The sequence below is a fragment of the Puma concolor genome, chromosome E4 (genome assembly GCF_028749965.1).
Source record: "Puma concolor isolate L17-30 chromosome E4, mPumCon1.1.hap2, whole genome shotgun sequence".
Lineage (NCBI taxonomy): Eukaryota > Metazoa > Chordata > Mammalia > Carnivora > Felidae > Puma > Puma concolor.
Genome location: NC_141683.1, coordinates 949,834 through 972,857, shown reverse-complemented (window position 1 = coordinate 972,857; position 23,024 = coordinate 949,834). Strand labels below are relative to the sequence as shown.

General features: G+C 59.2%; 1 protein-coding gene across 3 annotated transcripts in view; it reads left to right on the top strand.

The window, feature by feature from the left end:
• KCNN3 (potassium calcium-activated channel subfamily N member 3) overlaps window positions 1-23,024 on the top strand; it is a 120,973-nt gene that overhangs the window by 69,464 nt on the left and 28,485 nt on the right. The gene's annotated exons all lie outside the window — the stretch shown is intronic.

Here is a 23,024-nt window from a genome sequence, read left to right as displayed (position 1 = left end):
CCGAGCCTTCCAACACCTGTAATTGAGTTCGCCAAGCCCTTTAAGGTGTCTGAAGCCTCCCACACCCTTGCATCAGCCCTGCGTGCGTGTGATGCTCACTGTGGTTTTTAGACGAGCAAATGGGCTGAACCGGGAACAAAACGTCTGCAAGTGAGTTTCATTGCAAATTGAACCTGCCACGGGTCCATGACTATTTTTGACTCAAAAATAAGTGCGTAGTTTGCAAAGTGCTCTGTTGCCTTTTATTTGGCATTGAATGGCCCACCGAGCCTTCTGAGCCCGGGCCGGGCTCCCCTGGTTTCCTGCCCGCAGACGTGCTGAGGTCCCAGCAAAGGCACGTAGTTACAGTGAGCAAGTCCCAAGTCCTCCTAAAGGGCCCCCCCCTCCTCTTGTGAAAAGGCCCTTTGCCCAGACGGCTTCCTCTCGATGGCACCTGAGGCACAGCCCAGCCTTGGCAGCTGCTCCTGGCTCCGAGCTCTGCCGCCAGCTCTCTGTGTGTCGTCTCCGTGGTCTCGGCTTGTTGAGCATCCCCACTTTAGAGCTGAGGAAGCTGGGGGAAAGCGCCGGCCTGGGGTGGACGTGTGGGAGAGCTGGCACGTGTGGGCCCAGAGTGTGAACTCGGCCCACGTATGTCTCCCACCCCAGGCGACTCTTGCCCTCGCAAGGAACCTGTGGCCTGGCCTCTCCCGGGGACCAGGAGACCCGACCCCAGAGGGTCACGGCCATTCAGCTGGAGCTCAGACCCCAGGCCTCTGCTGTCTGAGCTCCTGCCCCTGTACCGTGGTCCTGGCCGGGGTGGGGGTGGAGGGGGGTGAGGAGGGACTTCTGGGTAAATTCAGGCCGAGTGGATGTGCCACCCACACGCCCAGTCCTTCCCCCCAGGGGGTTGTCAGGCCTTGCCCCTCCCCCACAGCTGCCCTGGCTGAAGGGAGCTGCCTGGCCCAGGTTAAAGCCCCAGCGGAGACCTGTCAGCATAGGCCTGTAAAGGCCCAGCGCCTTTACCCGGGGCCGTCCGGGCTCCAGGGCTCCCCGAGGGGTCGCCCGAGGCGCCCTTTGACCCCTGGCACCTCACGGCCGCTGTCGGCCTGCGCCCTGCACCCTGGGTGCCGATACCCAGAGCAGCCCCGGGAGAGCCCTGCGGGAAGTCTGCCCGAGTCCAGCCTTCGGGACTGTGACAACATGTACAAACGAGTGCACTTTTTCCTACTCGGGGAAACACTCCTCTTACCGTGACCAAGCAGTTTCTTTCAGGGCCCAGCTTAAGTGACCATGGCCCTTCCCGGTGTCGGGTCATAGATAAGGGGCAGGAGCCAGTCAGTCAAAGCCTGGCCCGAAGCTGGGCTGCCCTGGGGGCTGTGGCATCGGGCCGCCGGCAGGTGACCTCCATCTGGCCCAGCTGACCCGGGGACGCCTCTGTCCCCGCGGACAGCAGGGGCACACGGCTTGCCCGAGGTCACAGAGCAGCGTGGCGGTCCTCGAGAACCGCGCATGTGCCGATGCCCAGGGCAGGCTCTGCACCCCGGCGCTGTCGTCGGCCCGGACCCCTGCTCGTCGTGGACACACACTCCCGGGTTGCTATGGAGACCCCTCTTCGGCAAGACGCGTTTCAAAAGACGTTTCTCGTGTCTCAGGTTGGCTTTTATGTGACAAGGACGGGTTTGCACATTTGCTCCTTCTGAGGAAGGAGACGGAGGTGGCCCTCGCCCAGGGCGGGCTGCCCCTGGCTGCCGGCAGGGCAGCGGCAACAGCTTGTTTTCCTTGGACCCGGTACCGCCTTCCATCACGGCTGCGGGCTTGACAGCTGTGGCCTGGGCGTTCTCCGGGATTCTCCTGGCCGCCTGCCCGCCTCCCACAGCCCTCCCCCGAGCCTGTCGTGGGAACCTCCTCATTAAGCTCTGTCGCCGCCAACAGCCCGGCTGGGGGAGAGCCCGGCCTCAGGGGCCGCAGGCTCGGGAAGTGGGCTTTCCTGCCTCCCCCCCCCCCCCCCCCGTGGGCGTCCCCAGCGCCCTGGGGACGGCAACAAGGACACTCCAACATTGATGAAGTGCAGAGAGTCTTGTGATCGAGCAGAGGATGACGTGGGCGGGATCCGTAAGGCTTGGCAAACGACCTCCAGCCTCTTGAACGGATTCCCTGTGGACCTTCCCTCCCGGCTCCGAGTTCTGCACACAGCCAGCCTGTCGGCAGGGCTTTGCTGGTGACAGTGTGAACGTTCATCTCTTTCCACACACTTGTGCTTCAGTGAGAAATGGGATTCTGGAGGCCCCGCCCCTGGCACCGGACGGAAACCACCAGTGGCCCGTTCTTTCTCTCGTTCACACAGAGCCAACCTTCCCATGCCTGGGTCTCAGGTCTGGTCTGATCCCTGGGTCTGGTCTGCGCCAGCCAGAAGCCAAGAAGCGAGGACAGCCCCCTCCTCGGCCTCTCCCTCCCACAGACCCCTGCCACCACGGGCAGGGGGCTTCAAGGCTGAGAAAGGAGTGGGGACGCAGTCTAGGGGGCCCCCTGGGTGGGGCTGACACAGCCCCAGGCCGAGCCCTTGTGGGCAGAGCTGAGAAGGGGCTGTGGGTTCTGATGGGCCCCCAGGGGTTTGCGGTGCGGCCGCCAGCGTGGGATGCACACTGAGACCCACGGGGACGATGGGAAAGACTTCTGTCCAGTCATTTTTATTACAAAACTTCAGCCTTTAAGTACTCACCATGCGAGTGGATGGTAACTCTTGTGTGCAACGTACGATAAATACACACACAGTAGAGGGGTTCGCGCCCAGAATCTTTGTACCAACGGGAGTCCACGACTTTGAAACCTTGCAAACCACTGGTTGGAGGGTCAGAGGGCTAGTCAGTGAGGACAGGAGAGCACCTGCCATTTTGGAAGAAGCCTGCCCTCCAGCTGGAGGAGGGAGAGGCCAGTGTCCCTGGGGACAGAGAAGAGCCCAAGGCAGGCAGGTGCCGGGTCTGGACAGTCACCCCAAAACCGAGGCAAGTTCACGGCAGAGCATGTGGGGGGGATCCTCCCTGAGGCCCTGGAAACAAACCTGCTGCATTAAGAACGGGGAAATAATCCTGCAGGTGCAGAAGAACGTTGTTATGAGAGAGACGGAGAGGAGAGAGCAACATTAGAAGGTTCTGGGGCTTCTCTAATGGTGCAAGAGGCTGTGATTTCTGTGCCAAAGAAGAGGGAGCAGATATGAAAGGAAACTGTATTTGGTTCACATAGGCACAGAGTTCCAGAAAACTAAAATTGTCTGAGCAAAAAGAAAATTCACATTGCAGGCACTGAGTTTTTAAAAGATGTGGGATGTGGAAGACAAACTTAAAAGTTCTTCCAGAATGTAGAACAGAACAAAGAGATGAGAGATGGTGAATCGTGGGTCAGAATTCGAGGTTCTAGAATCAAGGCCAAACCCAAGAACCAGCAGAATTTGGAGAAAAAAAGCATCATCAAAGATGTACACCAAGAAAACTTTTCCAGAACTGGCGGCCTGAGGGGTGGGGTGGGGGTAGGACCAGGCAGATCGGGGGCACCTGGTGGTCCAGTCAGTTCAGCGTCTGACTCTCGGTTTTGGCTCAGGTCATGATCTCACGGTTGGTGAGTTTGAGCCTCATGTCGGACTCTGTGCTGAGTGTGGAGGCTGCTTGGGATTCTGTCTCTCCCTTGCTCCCTGCCCCTGCTCTCTCACTCTCTCTCTCTTTCCCAAAAAAATATTAAAATTTTTTGAAAAACATCAGACAGATGGACACATATAAGAACAGGGAAATGAAGGCATACCTACACGTTTGCAAATCAACTCCTTCTGGAAAACTGTCTGAACTTGAAGGTTCAGCCATCCCAGGACACATGGGCTACACAGAGCACGCTTCTCCTCTGGAACCCTACATTTCAGGCATTAGTGTCATTCCCGCAAGGACACAGGAACAGAAGTCCTGCTTGGAGTTCTATGGGCTCAGAAGTTTCGGGGAATGAATCCCAGTAAAGGTCTTGATGGGGTGATGTGAGAGCAGGAGGGGTGGGCAACACCATGGCTGCAAAACCCAACCCCGATGTCAGGCAAACAGCAGACTCTGGGAAGACGAGGAGAAAAAAACGCGTAATAGGTAGAGGCTGCAAACCCTCAGATTAGAAAGTGGAGAGAAGACAAAGAAGGATGAGTCAGAGCGGACTACCTTGGTCCTCTTAGGTAGAAAAGAATTTTAAAGCCGTATCACTCAATTTTGATAATTAGAGAGATATAGTTTAAATAATTTTTAGACCTAAAGGTAACCACAGGTGGAGTTTGGAAGTGTGACAATGAGGACAGCAGTGGCACCAGCCACGTGTTATGTCACTTAACCACAGCTCTGTGGGGTGTGGGGGCTGCTGTCACTCATCTCTGCCGTCCATGTGAGAAAACTGAGGCACAGGGCGGTCCAAACAACGTGTCGTGTGGGCCCCAGGGCTGGGGAGTCCGCAAACCCCGCCCCAGAGCCCCACCTCTCCCCTCTTTGAGAACGTGCCCCCTCCACACCCCTGCACGAGACACAAACAGCGTCAGGAGCAGAAGAACAGAAGAAGTAGGAAGAATTTAAAACCACAGAAAGCGCGGGGCGCCTGGGTGGCGCAGTCGGTTAAGCGTCCGACTTCAGCCAGGTCACGATCTCGCGGTCCGTGAGTTCGAGCCCCGCGTCGGGCTCTGGGCTGATGGCTCAGAGCCTGGAGCCTGTTTCCGATGCTGTGTCTCCCTCTCTCTCTGCCCCTCGCCCGTTCATGCTCTTGTCTCTCTCTGTCCCAAAAATAAATAAATGTTGAAAAAAAAAATAAATAAATAAAAATAAAACCACAGAAAGCGTGAAGCCAGATGAGAAAAAAAACCAAACTCACAGTTGAGAACAGTCAACATAATTGAGTTTCCCTCTGCTGTTCGAAAGCAGTGTCTCCTAGATGGGATTTAAAAGCAAAATTTGATTTCATGCTGTTTATAGAAGAAGTTCCTAAAGCAGAAAGACCTGGAAAAACAAATGAATACCAGAGATTTATTAGGTAAGTACAAACCAAAGGGCAATTGAAGAGAAATCCTCATTTTAAACCAACTAGAATTCAAAGCAAAAAAGCATTAAATGGTCTAGAAGGACCATTTAATATGGATAAAAGTAGCATCCGCTGGGAACTTTGATGCAAAAATAAATAAGGAGATTGAGACCTGAATCACTGCCTGCTTCAATAACTGATAAATATTGAACTTTGTAGCCTATAAACAAATAATACATCTTTTTAAGCACCCATGGTACATTGACAAAAATCGACCAACTTCCTGGCCACATGTTTCAAAATATCACAAAAAAATCTTCAGACATATTCTCTAACCATGAGGCTATAAAAGTTCAGCTAAAAGGAAACTTTTTAGGGGAACTTTTAAAGCAATCCCCTCAGCTACACACCTCGGCCAAAAGAGAATTATTCAAAACCACCATTAAAGACTCTTTTAAAAATTACGATGATGACTGTGTGTCTAAACTCATGGTGTGACCAAAGTTGTATGTGGAGGGAAAACATCCCGAAAGTTTTTTATTAAGGGGCACCTGGACGGCTCAGTTGGTTGGGCGTCCGACTCTTGGTTTTGGCTCAGGTCATGATCTCACGATTTGTGACTTTGAGGCCTGCATCGGGCTCTGTGCTGATGTCGTGGAGCCTGCTTGGGATTCTCCCTCTCCCTCTCTCTCTCTCAGAATAAATATATGAACTTTAAAAAAATTTTTAAAAAGGGTTTTATTAAAAGAAAATTAGGAATTTTAAGGGGGAGTAAGTACTGATTTTGTGATGTTTTAATAAATAAACGAGAATAGCTTAACTTGTTTTGGAAGAAGATCATTGAGAGGGACTTTGCTAGATATTAAAATGTATTCTAAAACTTAAGTAATTAAGTCCCGGTGGTGTTACTGCAGGATCAGTAGCGATAGATCAGTGAACCCTAAGGGGAAGCCCTGAAATAATCCCTACTATGTAAGAAGCCAGTAGAGGAGGAAGAAAACCACAGTTGATCTCAGTCAAGGGCTGAGAAGCGATAAGAGAAAGAAAACCAAATAGGAAGCAGTAGGTTCTTCAGTGCATGTTAACGGGGAGATTGGAGATTAGATCCCTGGATGAAAAATCAAATTAGAGCCCGCCTCTCACCAGCCATCGACATAAATTCCAGGCGGATGAAAGAGTCAGATGCGAAAGGAGAAACCACGAGTAAGCTCCAGAAAACAAAGCGAATATTTAATCAATCCTGAGATGGGAAGGAACCTCGGAAGAGAACATGGAGAGAGAGACTGTCGCCTCTGTGCACGGCCTGTGCGCAACTTTAGATTTCCACCCTTCAAAAAATACATGCCTGCTTAAAAAAGCAAATGTTACACGACGGAAAATATTTGCAGCAAATGTGACAAGAAGTAAACATCCCTGTTACACAAAGCAGTCTCAGAACCCCATCAGAAAAAAGTCCTCTCAGAAAGCAAAACACAATGCCAAAAGTAAAAACAGACAACCACCGCAGAAGAGATACAAAGGCCGGTGAGAACACACTCCTTCAGCCTGGCTAACCAGAGAACCACACATAGAAACGACACGCAGAATGACTTTTTCTCCTTTGGAGTTGACAAAAATTTAAGTAAGCGTAATGAGGGCTGGAGAAAGCTGTTTTTGTTGGTGGGGGGGGTGGTTCCTCCGGGTGGGGGACCACGGGAGACCTCCCTCCGGGTGGGGGGACCACGGGAGACTGCCGCTGGTGCTTCAGCACGGCACCCTGTCCAGTAGTGGAGAGTCAGACACCAAATTAAAGGCCAGGGTTTGAGCAGGTAAGTAAATCACAGCGCGTCCTTACGATGGGCAGTTGGGTGACGATGTAAAAATCAGCCTGTTGAGGCCTGTAAGGCAGGAAAATAGTCGTGACACAGGGCTTGCCTCGTATGGGGGTTGCGATCTGAAATCGGTACCAGACGTGTGGAAGGTGGTTGGCAACACAGAAACCCTAAGTGCCCTCCGCGGGGTGTTAGGTGTGATTTCCCCTCCGTTTTATCGTGTTTTCTGCACCCATGTCCTGCCCTCGTGTTCATGCCTCGATGGAAGGGGGGGGGCGGCTTCTCCCTCCGCAAGACCCCTCTTTTCATCCTGGGCAGGAGCTCGGGTGTCGTGTCAACAGGGCTTGGACGGTCAAGTTGAAGGGATGGGGTTTTACACACCGTTGTTCTCAGGTGAAGTTCCTCCTGGAGGCCGCGGCCTTGTCCCCGACCCCGGGCGGGTGTGGGAGCGCGAACAGGTGGGCGGGGGGGCGGGGTCTGCAGGCGCGGGGCGGGGTCTGCAGGGTAGGACGGGGTCTCCACGGAGTAGGAAGAGCTAACAGTGAGGCCGGAGGGCGGGGTCTGCAGGGGCGGGGCCGGGAGTGCGAACACGGGGGCTGGCGGGCGGGGCCGACAGGGGCGGGGCGGGGAGCGGTAACAGGTGGGGCTAGGGGGCGGGGTCTGCAGGGGCGAGGCCGGGAGTGCGAACACGGGGGCTGGCGGGCGGGGCCGACAGGGGCGGGGCGGGGAGCGGTAACAGGTGGGGCTAGGGGGCGGGGTCTGCAGGGGCGAGGCCGGGAGTGAGAACACGGGGGGCTGGCGGGCGGGGCCGACAGGGGCGGGGCGGGGAGGGGAGCGGTAACAGGTGGGGCTGGGGGGCGGGGTCTGCAGGGGCGTGGCCGGGAGTGCGAACCGGTGGGCGGGCGGGCGGGCGGGGTCTCAGTGGCCTCGGGATTCAGGTTCAACGGTGAGGTCAGCCAGCAGGGGCTTGGGGCTGGGTCTCTGCTCCAGGGTTGTCCCCCATTCCCGGTCCTAGCAGCGCCCCTTCTGGTTTCAGGGGCCTGTCTGACATTTTTCCGCATCTTTACTCTTCTACACTTTCTCTCTCTCGGTGGTTTGTGATTCAGCAAGGCTTCTCCACATTTGCGGTGATTTTGTGCTATTTGACACTTCAGCATGTAACGGTTCACTTGTGACTAGCGTATTCGCCTTTTATGTTAAATAATAATAGATGACCCCTCTTAGGAGGGTCAAGAATTGGAGAAATGATGAATTTCCGTAAAGCCAGCATTCCTAAGCGGGGCCCCAGGCACCCAGGGGCTGAGCTAGGATGGGAAATGGGGGAGGACACATCATGTCCCAAATGGCAGCTCATTGAGTGCCCCCCGGACACCCCCCGTTACCTAGACACCTACTTGCCCGCTGTGCACGGCCTATGGCTTTTGGCCCCGCCGCAGTCCCCTGCTGGCTGGGTCACCAGCCCTGACACCCGGTCACACTCTCCCAGGATGCTCGTGGGAGCTGCCTGTCATCGGGACTCCTGCGGGCTGGCCCACACATGCCGACACAGGCCACGTGGGCCTGGCACCCCACAGGAGAGGGCCCAGGGCCCAGGTAGCAAAACTACTTTTGGAAACTTTAAACATGTCTCGGCTGAGCCAACATACGCTCAGCAGGTGTCGGTGCACAGAGGCCGAGTCCCGTGATGGACACGACCCGGCTGAAGTCAGAGGACGGCCTGGCTCCTGGTTCTACTGTCTACCTTGCGCACTGTTCGTGTACTTAACCTGACCGGAGTCCTACAGCCTCTGCTGGACGCGCCCTGGGACCAGGAAGTCGCCAGTCTAAAAGACCGTTCCTTCTGTGCAGACAGCTCCGACAGAAGCACCTTCCTGATGCTGGTTATAATTAACCTTCTCCTAGTTTGTGACTTGAGTCCTGACTCTGTTTTCTGTATCAACACAAAAGAAATTCAAGCAACACAGGTTGGTGTTTCAAGCACCTCCATCTGGCCAGAGATGGTTTCGGGCTCCTACTGGCGGTGACCGTGGGCGAGCTAGCCACGGGGCAGCAGGACCTCTGATTCCCAGAAAGCCCTCGGCAGGGGGAGAGCGTTCAGCTCACCGCGGGCCTGCACTGCAGCGGGCTGGTGTCCCCTCTTCCACCAAAGGCCCCTGAGATATTCAGGAACCCGTCTCATCTTCTTGAAACTGATGGTCTCTGCTCCTTGGACTCCGTTCTGACCTGACCTCTCCCTCCTGCTCGTCCGAGTCCCCACCGGGTGGAGGCCCCAGACCGGATCCAGCGCCCCTAATGTTACACCCCCCCCTCTCTTCTTGGCATCCTTCCCCTTCTGACGCAGCTTGAGTGTGGCCGGGCAGGCACGTGGGCTGGGACGGAGGAGTGAGACCTGGGCCGGCACGCGGCCCCGTGCTGGCCCCTTGACCTCTCCCCAGCGCATGCGGACGGCCCGCTCGGCCCGAGTCCTGCGGCGAGCGTCCAGCACCCTGGCCCCGGGAGGCACCACCAGACAGGAACCACAGCTGAGGGTCAGGCCGGGAGGCCGCTAAGCCACGTGGGGATCCGGTGGGGCTCACGGCGTCCAGAGGCTCGTGTCCTGCTCCCAGCCTCAGCAGGGGCGGGCGTCCAGCCTGGGGTCCGTCGCTCCCCCTTGGTCGTCTCCGTGATGAAAGCTGTAGTTATCCGGCCAGCGGCCTGAGCGCCGAGGGTCGGGGTCTCCTCCCCTGCTTTCTGGACCGTCTCTTCCTCTGCCAGATCTGCTTCCCTGGACTGGACATCGTCTGTCGTGCCCGCCGTCGTGCCCGCCCCAGAGACCTGCCTACCAGCTCGGGAATGCCCCGGCCTCCCAGAGCAGGATGCTTTAGGGCGAACAGCTTGCTAAATAATGGTGTTATTCGTCATATTGGGTCCAGCTACTCAGCAGGCTCTGTGTTAGGGGTTAAATATACCTTAGAAGACAAAACACACGGTTTTTCCCCTCACGGGGCTTCTAGTTTACCAGGGAAAGCCAGTAGCGGGGACCAAATGAGCGATTTCACATCTAGGCTATGTGCTGCGAAGAAGTTAAACACAAGGTTGCAATATTTTTTTTTTTTTTTTTAAGTAATGGGGTTGGACAGCCACATCCTGCTCAGCCGGGACGTGCCTGGAAGGTTGCTCTGGAGAGGTCATGCGTCAGCAGAGAACGGCTGAGCCATTTACAGACCAAGCGGGCAGGCCATCCAAGAAGAGGGAACGGCACGTACAGAGGCTCTGCGCCGGCAAAGGGCGCGGTGCGCGGAGTCACCAGAAGGACAGAAGATGGACGGACGTGTGGCCGTGGCCTGAGCTACAGAGGGGGCGGGACGCCCACGGTGGGGGCCTTGGGCGGTGCTAGGACATGGAAGCCAAGGGCGGAGGGAAGCCTCTGAAGATTCTTACCTAGGAGAGTAACACGGTCTGGTTCGTTCTAAGAACATGGGTCCGGCACCTGCCTGGAGAGGAAGCCGGAAGTAGGGAGGGAGCCACTTTGGTGTGGCCGGGAGGGGAGGTGGGGCCCTGGCAGGAGAGCTCTCAGATGCCCCGTGTGCATCCAGGCCGATTCACATGTGTTTTCTCACAAGCCGGTGTCCCGTACATCAAGTCCATGTTCAGAATCAGCGTACGGCCTGTTATTGCTTTCTGCTTCTCTGTTTCTGTCTTCTTTTTCTCAGGAGCTTTATCAGTGAGCACTAGCTTTTGACTGCAAGTGACAGGAAACTCAGAACAATAGCAGCTTAAACAAAATAGAAGTTTCTTTGTTATGCAAAAGAAGACTTGGAAAGGTCTGTCCGGAGCAGGTATGGTGCTCCATAGCATCAGCGACCCAGGCTCCTTCTGTCTTGTGGCCCCGCCAGCCCTCGGGCATGGTTTCTTCCTCATAGTTCAAGAAGGCTGCTGGAGCTCCAGCCATCCCACTTACCTTCTAGCCTGCAGGAGGGAGGAAGGGACAAAATAAGATGTGTGCTCTCCCTTTAAAGACTTGTCCTGGAAGGAACACACGTCGTTTTCATTCACATCCAGTGGTCGGTTACACGGATGGAAAAATATAGTTTTTATTATCGATAGTCCTTGCTCATTCCTGGGTTCTTTTACTGACGAAGAAGGGGAGAAGGGCTGCTGGGTCATAAGTTCCTCCGGGGCTCAAAACCACTCACGCTGCCCGCACTCTCACTCTGTATTCAGGCATCGGACTGCTATTCCTACTCTGTAATGTCTCTCAGATCCTCTCTGCCCGCCACCTCGCCCGGCCACAGCCCTGCCGCCTCGCACGCGGCCGTAGGGGTAGCGTGTCTGGCGTCAGCCTGTACTCCCACGGGGACGTCTCTTACCCCTGAAAACCTTTCACTGCTCCCTCGGGATCGCAGCCCCTGCTCCACCCTTTAGTGTCCAGGGCCCCTGCGGTCCCACCTAGACCACCTGTGATGAAACCAGCTTGGTTCAAGTTCAGTAACATTAGCAAAGATCGTAATAGCACCTTGCGTTCCTACACATAAGTCTATTGCGTCCAGAATCGAAAGCGGTGGCAAAAAGTCAGAAAGCCCAGACTCAAAGCCGAGCCCTGATAGGGGACTGGCTGTGCCACCTTGGACGAGTCACTTGTCCTTCGTGAAGTCAGACCCCAGCCAGTCCCCTTCCTTCCCCGGGCCTCGTTCTGATCTGCAGGTTGGAGCTTCAAGCTGTCTTGCCTCCTTCGCGCGGTTATGAAGCTCCGAGAGGAGGAGGTGAAAAGCCGGGAGACCATAAAATCCAGGACCCGGGTCTGCTGCTTCCGGGCCGCCCTGGGAAGGGAGCAGACAGGTAGAGCCCCAGTCCCCTTCCGGGGCATTAGGGTCCAACAGCTCAGCCAGGCTCAGCGACCCGTCCCGTTCCCCGACTTGCGGGGCGGGGAGGCCTGGCGCCCTGGGGTCCCGACTGCCTGCTGCAGGGCTCTCGGGTGTTAAATGGGGAAGGGTGTCTTACGTGAGTGTGTTGGGGCCAAGGGAGAAAGAGAAAAATGGGCGAAGCACATGCAGTCTTTCTTCAGTTCGGGCTGTGAAGTCCTCTGATCGTTTGGGGACGTGCTGTCTGGCCCCTAGGCTGACAGTGACGGTGCCAGGAAGAGCGCCGAGGTCCAGCGGGAAGCCACTTCCCACTCTCAGGTACATGGCCCTCGGGGCCACGCCTCAGCGTGGGGCGGGGGGCAGACGGTCTTCGGGAAAGTGTAGGTCAGAAGTGATGACGTGAACACTGTGTCGTCAAGCTTACAGAGTTAAGGAAACGTGAGTCTGGGTAACTGGGTCCAGCTTTGTAATTACCTTGTCAAGCTTAGCGTGTGCGAGCGCTCCCCTCAGTTACCAGCACCCGTAATTTGTTTTGTTCTTGTGTATAATTTAAAGTGCGGGTTTTATTTAGGGAGCAGCGTGTCTCGAGGCTTTCGTCATTTCGGAAATTAGACGGTGCCCTCCTGAGCTTGCCAGACGGTCGCTGTGGCCAAGTTAGGCCCAAGGGCCGGTGGGGCTCTGGGCCGGGGTCTCGGAAGCCCCAGGCGAGGGTCACCTCAAGCCCGGGGGAGGGAGGGAGCCGTTTGTCACGTGCTGGTTATGTGCACGCATCCTCCCTATCGCCCTCGCGGTAATCTCTTCCAGTGTTTTCTCCAGCACTGAGAGAAACGGGCCCAGGGCGGCGGGGGCCTCGGCCGCCGTATGAGCTTCCTCGATTGCTTCTCCCCCAGCGGAAGGCGAGTCCCTAAGAGAACGTCCACCTGAGTGCCGGCACTTGTAGGAGGCGAGCGCGTGGGGAACCTGTCTTCCTGTTCCCAGCCGTGTGGGTACCCGCCCCGAGAGGCCGACGCACCTACGGGCCTCCCTCCGGGGTCCTCTGGCTCCCGGGTGCCTCCCGGCCTGGGCACTTCCAGCCTGGCCCTCCCTGACCCATCAGAGCTCCGAGACCCCAGGGCCCAAGGCCCCACGAGCTAACGGTCCGACAAACCTGTGTTTGGGTGAGCGGGTGACGACGTTAGCAGTGGGGTCCTTCTGTCTCCTGCAGTCTCTGGACGGTGGTTCCGTTGCTCAGGATGCGTTTCATGAAACCACTCGCCAGGTAAAAGCAGATATGTGCTCACCCAGGGGCCGTCACCATCACTTTCATTACCGCCAGCAGCCCCGAAGCTAATCAGGACAGATGTGACCCAAAAATAAATACAGGAGGCCTTCCCTCCGCGCCTCCTGTGTCTCCCTCCTTTGGGGGGGCCAGACTTTCCTCCACATCTGTTTGCTTCCTGGCACTCAGACAGCTGTGTGGCCTTGTCTGCAGTTCCTGGGCTCTGCCTGTCCCCAGCTTCTTGTCTGCTTCGGACGCTCCCTCCTCTGGGGTCTTGGCCAGTGAAGGGGCAGAGTGGGCTGTAGTTTCCGGGCAGGCTTGTTTCCTGGCAGCACGTCATGAACATCTTCTGTGATGCTACTTCCTATAAAGCAGAGCGGGGCTGGGTGCCGGGGTGAAGGGCCCGGAGGCTCGCTGGGCGACAGGCGGAGGAAGGGGCCCGCGTGGTGGCCCGAGCCCAGCCGTGGCACCGGCCCACCCTCTCCTGCCCCGTTGCCGGGACCTCCTGTATTCAGGGGTCTGAGGTCTCGGCCGGGGGCCGGCAGAGGCTCCGTGGAACTTGGAGCCCCTTGGTTTGCAGAGGGGGCGGTGCTGGGGCAGGGCTGCTTGTGTCTGTGGTCCCTGCCCAGCCGCAGGCTCCCCAGAGACTGGGCAGGGGTGGGGTGGGGGGCCGAGTGCGATCAAAGAAACCTCCCCCGTTGGGCTGGAAGGGGTTCTGGGCTCGTTTGGCCAAATCCTCCCATTTGCGGATAAGGAAGCCCAGGCCCAGGGTCCCACAGCAAACTGGAGTCTGAGCCCCCAGCTGGGTCCTCTCCTGGGACAACCACCGCAGTGCCCACATGGCTGGTGGCTCAGGCCGAAAGAGGCGGCTGGGGGTTGAGGGCACAGGCCCCAGCGTGCCCCTCTCCGGCCTCCGTCACTTTACCTAGAAGGAAGGGGTTCACTGCGTTAGGGGTAACCGCAGGGCTGTGACTCCCAGGGGCAAAGTCCCCTGCCCAGGTCCTGACCGTACGTCTGTGTGTCCCTTCCTGAGAGAGTCCTGGCCTCTGGGCTAACGTACCCTTGGAGGAGCCTGTTCCGTGGGCAGAGACCCTCAGGGCAGCCATCTCCGTGCTCCTCGGGACACTCGTCACCACTGGGTCAGTTTAGGGCAAGCCTCCTGCGAATCTGTGTCTCCCCACGCGGCCCCTTGAGGCAGCCGGGGAAGGAGCTGGCTGGGCCCATTCTCAGAGGTCAGCGACAGGGTGACCTGACACCATGCCCTGCGGACCCTGCAAGCGAGAAGGGGTCTCCCGGGGCCGTCTCGTGGCCCTTGCCCTCCCCCAGCAAGAATGTCTCAGTTCAAGAGGTGGGAAAAAGCAGTCGGGATGCTGAGGGTGGTCTGGCCCCAGCTGTGTCCCCTCCTGCTCCCGGGACCGGGAGATGAGTCAGGAGGGCGTGAGCCCCTCGGCCCAGGCCCCGGCTGGGAGCCTTTCCTTCCGGCTGCTGCTGTCCAGGATGCTGGGGCAGGCCAGCTACGGAGACTCACAAATTCCTCCTGTAGGAAAGCGCCCCGCCACCCGCCACCCCGGCAGGGAAAGATGGGTGCGTGCTGGCTCTCTCCATTCTTCCTCACATGGTACTGAGCTTCTGAATTAGCATGACTTCTGATGTGTTCCAGAATTTTCCATGTAGTCATGTGAACCACGGTCTGGGTGGTTTGGCTGTGGGACAGGTGGGCCTGGAGCAGCCCCTGGGACCCAGCCTCCCCCAGACTTGTCACTCTTCACCTAGTCAGAGCCCACCCCCCGCAGTCCGGGGACACGTGCCCCTCGGGTGCCCAGGCCTGTGGGAAGAGGCCAGAGGCAGCCACACTCCGCGTGCAGAGACCGCTAATGGTCAGGGAAGGCCCCGCGGCCACGCCGCCCCCTCCCGGGGGCCCACTCGTCCCGTGGCAGGGGGAGGCTGTGCACACAGGGCTCTATGCCCTGACCAGGAAGCTTCACTGCGCTGGGAAACCGCAAGGAGAAAACTTCTTTCCGGGACTTTCTTCCATCTTCTTCCTCTTTGTTTTTGGTCCCCGGGGTGGTCCCCACCTCCCTCCCACCCAACCCGGCCCAGGCACGGCCACAGCGTCTGTTCACCTGGGGAGCTGCCTGCCTTTAGTTCTCTTTGGAAGTCATAAGTGAGAGGACAAAGCCTCCCTTCTTCCCTCTGAGGCTCCAGCCAGGACCACCGCCTACGGGGCATTGCCCTCCAGGGGGCCGCGTGCACACCGAAGTCTCCGGGAACGGCATTCCGTGGAGTTGCACAGTGTGCAGCCTAGCCAGCTGAGCAGGGCGGCCCTGGCGTTGGCTCACCCCCTGTGAAGGCAGCTCATGCGGATCCAGGATGAGATGCCTGAGGAAGGCCGGATCCCCACAGTCTCTCCAATCAAGCCCTCTGAGCCTCCCCTTCCTCAGAGGCATGAAACGGTCAAGAGGGGCCAGACCCAAGCTCACACGGGGGCTCTGTCGCGTGGCGGGTGTTTTATCCTGTGCACGTTCCCTAGCACGGCTGAGCCTGGGTTTCCAGTTCAAGACCACAGCACGTGGCCATCCTAATCTTGTTGCCGTGAACACGATGCGCGTAAAGGCTGGCCCACGTGGCGCGTGGTAAAGGCCGTTGTTACCTTGTGAAGCAGAGGGGATGTGCAGCCTGCCCACCTGGCAGAGAGAGTCCCAGAGACACTGCGAGATGAGCGGTCTCTGAGGAGACCCTGCCCAAGAACCCCAGCCACTGGGCCGCTCTGTCTGTACGTGGAAAGCTGAGAACGTGGCCCCCAGGTCAGCTCCACGACGGACGGCGGATAGCGGGAACAGGCCGGACCGGGAGCAAAACAGCTCACACATGGCACCGGGGTCCGCGGTGCTGAACAAAAGCCAAGGGTGGCAGCTGTGAGAGCGGGGAGGGCGGGGAGGCCATGCAGGAGGGCAAGCCCAGGGGTGAGCACACCGTCAGCTCCCATCACGGAGAAGTGGGGGGTGGGGGGGAGGCAGCTCTGTGGAGGGCACCTGATCTGGGACGGCTTTCTGGAGGAGGCGACTTCCTGGGCCCAAGGGGCCAGAGTGAGTGAAGCCCAGCATGGGAGGGGTCCAGTATGGGGTGGGAGAGGGGCCCAGCAGTGGAGGGGGGGGCGGTATGGGGTGGGAGAGGGGCCCAGCAATGGGGGTGGAGGGCGGTATGGGGTGGGAGAGGGATCCAGTGGTGGGTGGGGGGGATGGGTATGGGGTGGAGAGGGGCCCAATAGTGGGCAGGGGGTGGTATGGGGTGGGAGAGGTGCCCAGCAGATGCTTGCCAGGGCATCCGCGAGAGGCTCGGAGCGTCGGTGGGCCCAGCCTCTTTCGCCGGGCGGAGTTCGGACTCAATCCTGTACCAAAGCCACTGCTCCCAACCTTATTTGTTTCTCTTACTCCGGCGACACAGGAGAAACCCAACCTAGGCGGTCCCCGGTTTATAGGGTCCCCCTGCTTCCTTGCCCAAGGACAAGGCGAATCAGAGCACAAGAGAGCAAAGCGAGGTTGTCATAGGGGCAAGCTTTGTACGTTCCCCGACGCAAAACGTGGGCTGTTCACGAGCATCAGGTGTTCAGCCACTGCTGGTTCCGGACCAACGGTTGTTGTAGCCCAGAGCGTGCACGCCGAGGTCACCCTCCTCCCCACCCTCGGCCGGTGGGAGCCACGGCGGGTACGAAGCAGGGAGGATCTTGTGTTTGGGGAAGACTTGCCTGGCGACCGAGTGGGGCACGGGTTGGAGCAAGGAGGCCGGCTGGGGACACTGAGGCAGTGGTGCAGGTGGGTGCCACTGGGGGCATGGCTGGGACGGGCAGCGAGTGCGGGGTGTGGGGGAGCCAGCAGAGGCCAGGTGTCCCCGTGTGGCCGGGTGGTGGCGTTTACTGCCCGCAGGTGGGAGATGGCAGGAGGAGGAGGAGGAGGGCCCCGGGGCGGGGCGGGCGGGCAAGTCAGCTGACCTGCCCTTTCCCTCCGCGAAGCCCCAGGCTGGGGCCGGGCTGGTGTCAGAGGGTGGGAGGTGCCCGTTGAGTCCGTGGACACAAGATCGCCCGGGGAACAGACCTGTGTCCGTTCGTTGCAGGCCCTCGGTGTCCGGCCGCCCCGTAGGGACACAGTCCAGGTTTGCAGAGTAAGTGCAACTGAGCTGAAGGAAACGAAGGGGGCCTCCCGGCAGGGGGAGGGCGAGAGATCGACTGAGTCAGTGACCGGGAAAGAGGAGAGGAGAGATTGGGGGTGCGGGTCAGAGGAGGGGGAGACGGGGGACGAGGGAGAAGGCCGAGCGCAGAGGCTCCGGAAGGAACGACGGAAGAGTGGGGGGGGGACACAGGGCCTGGCTCACGGCCACCGCCTCCCCACACTGCCAAACGCACACTTGCCACGGTCCAGTGCTTCTTCCAAACATACTGTTTTTCTCCAGTTTCGTGCTTTTTATTAAACATTTCCAAATCAGGAAACACGGAAATATTTTTTAACACGAAGAAAGAAAACATTGCGAGTAGAGAAACTGACTCAGAAGGATTTGCCAGATGAGCCAGCTGGTTTCCCGTTTCAGAGCCGTTCAGAGAGGGTGACGGCACCCGTCGTGAAGCAAGTGGACTGGTGGCTGGGTCCCCCGGCTGCCGCCTCCGTGGGCAAACCGGAGAGGCTGGCCAGACGCCTCGCCACCACAGGGGAGGAGGAGACCGGACGGAGGAGAGCTGCTCGCCCAGGAAGGCTGTGCTGGGCCTTCTCGCCTGAGTCCCTCCCGCCTGTCAGCGAGGCCACGTCCACGTGCGACCCCAGGCCCGCGTCCCGAATCTTCCACGTTTGGCAAAAGTCCGCCCAGAAAACCGCCGGCGGAGACGTGCGTGCCACCGCGAGAGGGTCCGCGGGAACTGTGTCCGCAGAAGGGAACGGCCACATCTGCTCGGTGGCGGGTCGCAGCTGGTTCGGTGGGCGTGGTGGCGGTGATGGCTTTCTCCCCTTTCAGAAACGACCGGAGGCCCTGCCCCCCACGCTGCGAGCTCTTAGAAATAAAGCATGAGAGCAGCCTCGGAGAGACCCTCGGCCATGGCCTTGCGTCGCCCGGCAGGAGGGAGCCCCCTCGCTCTCCTCGACTCAAAGTCAGCTCTTACCACTCAGGACGCCGGCCACGAAAATAACGCAGGGGGGCCCTGTGCACACGCCGCCTGGGCCTGGGGTCCCCGTGGGCAGCCTGGCTCCCCACAGCCGTGTATCTCACATTTCCAGATGCTTACTGGGGAAAGGCTTTTTTTTTTTTTTTTTTAATTTTTTTTTTCAACGTTTATTTATTTTTGGGACAGAGAGAGACAGAGCATGAACGGGGGAGGGGCAGAGAGAGAGGGAGACACAGAATCGGAAACAGGCTCCAGGCTCTGAGCCATCAGCCCAGAGCCCGACGCGGGGCTCGAACTCACGGACCGCGAGATCGTGACCTGGCTGAAGTCGGACGCTTAACCGACTGCGCCACCCAGGCGCCCCGGGAAAGGCTTTTTAAGGCGGGAAAGAACTTCGTTGGTTTTGTTTGCCCTGACATGAACTGGCCTGCGGCCGCGACCACCAGCCTGGCCCATCGGCCGCTCGGGGTCCCCGACTTCCGAGGCCGGCGGCTCTCACCGGCCGCAAGCGGCTCCAGACGCCCCTGAACTTAGGCTGACGGGACACCCTTGGGGGAGTGGCAGCGATTTCCCCGAAGCTGGCATTCCGAGGGCACCCGGTCATTCCTTGATTCTAGGGACGCGGCAGAGGCAGGGGCAGGGGCGGGAAGAGGCCCCAGCGCTCGTGAGCGGCTCCCCTCAGCGGGAGCTGGCCAGGCTCACCAAACCCCCGCTCCCTCCCGGCCACCGTCCTGCTGCTCACGGCAGCTCCGTGTAGAATCAGCCTTTTCGCTTACTTGGGGTAAGAGCCCCTGTGCTGCCGGCTTGCGATAGAGACAAAATGAGTCATTCACTCATTCATTCAACCCATGTGAACCGACTACTGGAGACAGCGCAGCAGACTGTACAAAACGTCCTGCCCTGGAGACTTCTGCTCTAACGGGGCCGACAGAGCATATATCCTATCAGGTGGCGGTATGTTCGTGGGGCAAAGGGGGGCGGTATGGCCCGTGTAAACAGGGTGACCAGGGAGCCCCTTACGGAGACCCTGACGTTTGAGCAAAGACCCGAAATCATCTGAGGCAAGTGCTTTCTGGGTAAGCGGGTACCAAAGTCAGGGGTGAGGCTGGGCTGTTGTGGGGCCTGCAGACACGCTGATCACAGCAGAGCAGTGAAGAGCCACGGATGGACTGTGGGCCACAGGAGCCCTGGGGTGGGGGTGGGGCCACAGGGAGAGGGGTCCAGTGGGAGGGGCCCAGGGTGGGAGGGGCTGGGGGGGTCCCAGAGGGAGGGGGAGGGATGAGGGGGCAGAGTCCCAGGAAGAGGGGGTCCTGGTGGGAGGGGCCCCAGGGAAAGGAGTCCCAGTGGGAGGACTCCAGGGTGGGAGAGGCTGGGGGTGGGGGGTCCCGTTGGGAGGGGCCCGGGTGGGAGGGGAAAAGGCAGTCCATAGAAGTTCACCGTATCAGTTATCTGTCGCTGCATAACAAGTTGCCCCATAATTCAGCAGCCTGAGACGGCAGATGTTGCCGACGTCACAGTTGCTAAGGGTCAGGAATTCGGGGGCAGCCTGAGCGGGCACCTCGGCTCGGGTTTCTCGTGAGATTGCAGTCAAGCTGCCCCCCAGGCTGCGGTCTCCTCTCAAGGCTCAGGTTAGAGGGTCTCTGCTTCCAAGCTCGCTCACCCCATTGTGGGCATGCTGTGACCCCTCACCAGGCGGGCTTCTCCGTAGGGTCACCTCACGGCACGGCCAGTGGCTTCCCCCGGACGGGAGCGATCCTAAAGAGAACAAGGTTCGGGTCGCTCAGCACAGAGGCTGTGGTGTTTTTATAGCTGGATTTCAGAGCTGATGGCCCATCGCTTCCGCCGTGTTCTGTCAGAGACAAGTCACCAGGGCCAGCCCACTCTCGGAGGAGGGGATTACAAAAGTACGTGGAGGAGGCAGGGGACTGTGTCTGAGGCTGTGACCACACTCCTGGGGTGCGATTTCATGCCTGTGGCGCCCGGAAGCAGGCACAGCTAGACCACACACTGTCCAGGTGTCTGTACCTGTGCGGAAAGACGCAGGAAGCTTGTGCCCCGGCGGCTGCGGTGCCCAAACACAAAGAGCACATGAGGCCATCCAGCAGGCAGGTTGCACAGTGAGCTCAGGGATGCTTATTTTGTTTCTAGGCTTCCCAACTGATTTTACATTAGCGTATTTTTGGGGTCTTTCTCTTAGGTTTGGTTCTGTGTTCAATATTGTGGAAGTTATGCAAGGATACGCTTAGAGTCTGTTGTTCTGTGCTATTTGCTGCCCTGCCCCCGATCTTCCCATTTACCCTTCTCCAGAGAGAGCACTCTTCCGGAGGGAGCATCTCTCCAGAGGGAGCACTCCCCCGAGGGAGCATCTTCCAGGGGGAGCACTCCCCCAAGGGAGCATCTCTCCAGAGGGAGCACCCCTCAGAGGGAGCACACATCCTGAGGGAGCATCTCTCCAGAGGGAGCACCTCTCAGAGGGAGCATTCCTCCTGAGGGAGCATCTCTCCAGAGGGAGCACTCCCCCCAGGGAGCACTACTCCAGAGGGAGCACTCCTCCAGAGGGAGCACTCCTCCGGAGGGAGCATCTCTCCAGAGGGAGCACTCCCTTCCGAGGGAGCATCTCTCCAGAGGGAGCACTCCCCCAGGGAGCACTCCTCCAGAGGGAGCATTCCTCCCAAGGGAGCATCTCTCCAGAGGGAGCACTCCTCAGAGGGAGCACACATCCTGAGGGAGCATCTCTCCAGAGGGAGCCCTCTGCCCTCCTCTGCTCCTTCGTGCCAGGGCGGGCCTCCACGTCTGCGGGTACCATGCGTGTGCTGCTGCTTTCCCAAACTTCAGTTGTGCGCCCACCGGCCCCCCAGGTGGAGGATGAGGACACAGCCCCTCGCCCGCCCACACCCCGTCCTGCGCAGCCTTCTCTGCTCGTCCGGCCAGCACTCCCCGGACTCTTCACAGCTGGGCCTGTAGCGAAGGATGGCGGCTCCTTTCCTGCAGGTCCTTTTGTGTCTCCCGGGTAACGACCACGTTAGTCCGTTTGCCCCGCTCCTTGTATGTGTTGATCACGAAGTCAGCTCCACATTCTGGCAGCCGTCCAACTTCCCAGGACGTTCGGGCACGTTCGGTTTTCCATCGATTTTAACTTCTTGGGCAGCGTCTTGGAGAGATGTCTCCCAGAGCCTCTGGCCTGCTCTAGCCGGGGCGGGTGGCCCTCCAGGCCTGGCGCTCGGCCGCATCCAAGGACCACCCGCCACCGGCCCCCTGGGCCTCCCTCCTGGAGGGTCTCGCTTCCTCGGTCCGGGGGTTCCAACTTTCTTCGGGTGACACGCAGCTTCCTGTGGCCTCCAGTGACAGGTGCAGAGGAGACAGATGTTTGAGGCTCTTGCACATCTGAAAGTGTCCTCCCTCCGCCTCGTGACTTAACTGATGCCTTGGCTGGTTCGGAAACAATTTCCCTTTGGAATTTTGAAGCCTTTATTTCATGGACTGCTGGCTCCCAGGGTTGCTGTCAGAGTCCAAAGTTACTCTGATTTCTGATTCATCACATTTGACCTCTCCCTCTCTCCCTCTTCCCTCTCCTCCCCCCTCTCTCTCTCCCTCCCTCCCTCCCTCCCTCCCTCCCTCCACCACCCCAACCCCTCCCCCTCCCACACCTCCCCCACCCACACCCCCTCCCTCCCTCCCTCCCTCCCACCCACCCTCCCTCCACCACTCCCTCCCCCTACCTCCACCCTCCCTCCTCCTCCCTCCCTCCCACCTCCCTCCCTCCCTCCTTCCCTCTCCCTCCCTCCTTCCCTCCCCTCCCTCCCTCCTTCCCTCTCCCTCCCCTCCTTCCCTCCCCTCCCTCCTCCTCCCTCCCTCCTCCTCCTCCTCTCCCTCCCTCCCTCCTTCCCTCTCCCTCCCTCCTTCCTCCCTCCTCCCTCCCTCCTTCCTTCCCTCTCCCTCCCTCCTTCCCCTCACCTCCCTCCTTCCTTCCCTCTCCCTCCCTCCTTCCTCTCCCCTCCCTCCTCCTCCCCTCCCTCCCTCCTCCTTCCCTCTCCCTCCCTCCCTCCTTCCTCTCCCTCCCTCCCTCCTTCCCTCTCCCTCCCTCCCTCCTTCCCTCTCCCTCCCTCCCTCCTTCCCTCTCCCTCCCCTCCTCCTCTCCCTCCCTCCCTCCTTCCCTCTCCCTCCCTCCCTCCTTCCCTCTCCTCCCTCCCTCCTTCCCTCTCCCTCCCTCCCTCCTTCCCTCTCCCTCCCTCCCTCCTTCCCTCTCCCTCCCTCCCTCCTTCCCTCTCCCTCCCTCCTTCCCTCTCCCTCCCTCCCTCTCCTCTCTCCTCCCTCCTCCTTCCCTCTCCCTCCCTCCTTCCTTCCCTCTCCCTCCCTCCTTCCTTCCCTCTCCCTCCCTCCTTCCTTCCCTCTCCCTCCCTCCTTCCTTCCCTCTCCCTCCCTCCTTCCTTCCCTCTCCCTCCTCCTTCCTTCCCTCTCCCTCCCTCCTTCCTTCCCTCTCCCTCCCTCCTTCCTTCCCTCTCCCTCCCTCCTTCCTTCCCTCTCCCTCCCTCCTTCCTTCCCTCTCCCTCCCTCCCTCCTTCCCTCTCCCTCCCTCCCTCCTTCCCTCTCCCTCCCTCCCTCCTTCCCTCTCCCTCCCTCCTCCTTCCCTCTCCCTCCCTCCTCCTTCCCCTCTCCCTCCCTCCCTCCTTCCCTCTCCCTCCCTCCCTCCTTCCCTCTCCCTCCCTCCCTCCTTCCCTCTCCCTCCCTCCCTCCTTCCCTCTCCCTCCCTCCCTCCTTCCCTCTCCCTCCCTCCCTCCTTCCTCTCCCTCCCTCCCTCCTTCCCTCTCCCTCCCTCCCTCCTTCCCTCTCCCTCCCTCCCTCCTTCCCTCTCTCTCTCCCTCCCTCCCTCCCTCTCTCCCTCCCTCCCTCTTCTTCTCTCTGCCTCCCTCTCTCTCTTAACTCTGGAAGCTCCATAGCCTCTCTCCTTTCCCCTGGTTTTA